The sequence below is a fragment of the Colobus angolensis genome, unplaced genomic scaffold (genome assembly GCF_000951035.1).
Source record: "Colobus angolensis palliatus isolate OR3802 unplaced genomic scaffold, Cang.pa_1.0 Scaffold19, whole genome shotgun sequence".
NCBI lineage: Eukaryota > Metazoa > Chordata > Mammalia > Primates > Cercopithecidae > Colobus > Colobus angolensis.
This window is the reverse complement of record NW_012115043.1, coordinates 15,003,707-15,005,112: the sequence shown is the minus strand read 5'-3', so window position 1 is coordinate 15,005,112 and position 1,406 is coordinate 15,003,707.

Here is a 1,406-nt window from a genome sequence, read left to right as displayed (position 1 = left end):
TTGGAGCTCATATTTAGGAGTCCTGGGCTATTCAATAAACACTGCCACAGGCAAAAATAGAAAGTCAGGCATTCCATCTGACTGATGTATCATTCTGAAGATGCCAGCTGGCCAGTACAAAGTCCAAGTGTATGGCGACAAGGCAGATGACGGGATACTTCAGACCAGAACAAGAAGGTTCAAAGCTGAAAGTAGAATTCCTGAGTCCCTAGAGCAGTGCTGTAGGCATTTGTATAGGGTGCCCAGCATTGGCTATAGTTCAGAAAGGAACCATTAAGGGTACTGAACTTACAGGGATACAGCCATACGAAAATTATATAATAGCTTTAAGGTTCCTGTGATGAGAGACCACAAGAATGCATTCAAAAAAGAATAATGAGAGCACATTGGGGTGGAGGATGGGGTGGGAAGGTTGTGAGAGAGGCAGGTGACTAATTTCTCTTGATATATAATGATGCTTGGGATGGGAAAAGATTCCCCTCTTTATTTAAGGAAACATATTTGATTGGTCTAATGAGGTAGAACGGGTGTCACTTCCATAAATTCTTTAGTCAGGGAAGGGTGGACAAAAGGAGGCTTAATTATTAATAGGTCCTTAGGATCAAGAAGGAGCAGATCATTTATTTTTTCCTGAATTCCTTGATCACAGTACCGAATAATACACCCTTCCTGACTTGTTTAAGCTTTCAACTGCTTAATTTTTATGTTCTTTTTCCAAATGTTTTCTTTTTACAAAAAGATAATTTCTGTTGTTTTCATTATAGGAATATAAATAGCAATAGTTCTCACTTCACGTTACGCAGCCTTCCTGTACATCAAAGCTAGTCAACAAATTATATCAGTTCATCTCTCCTTCTCTACCCTTCTCCTGTTTTCCTCTCCTCTTCTAATAGGAAAAGAGTATTCCTGATAAGAAGCTCTAGAATGTGAGTGTTGGCCCCATATTTTTCTTCATAAACTATCTTCCTCATGAAAGGAGGATCAGTCACCAATGATATGTAGTGGAGAGAAAGAGAATTCTCAAGATCCACCACAGAGGGGCAAAACCACATTGACAGTTATAGATAGGAGACAACTGAGAGGAAGCTGAACTGTGCAACCTAGAAGTCTATCGCTGTGGCTGGATTTCCACTGGTGCTCCATGTTTCAGAACCCTGTGCAGTATGTATGAAGGGTGATCAAGATGCAGAAACCAAAGTAAACGGAATACATATGCAAATAAGTAGCCTTTAGTCAGATTGTTCACTGATCATTTAAATATTTTCTCTCTCAAACCTGGTCCCTGCACCCTAAATGTAATTGAAGCCCCTCCACCCTCTGAACAGGAAGGAATCTTCTAGTTATACAGGCAATCTCTACCTTTGACAGTCTGTATTTTGCTACTGCATTCATCGTAGGATTCTTCC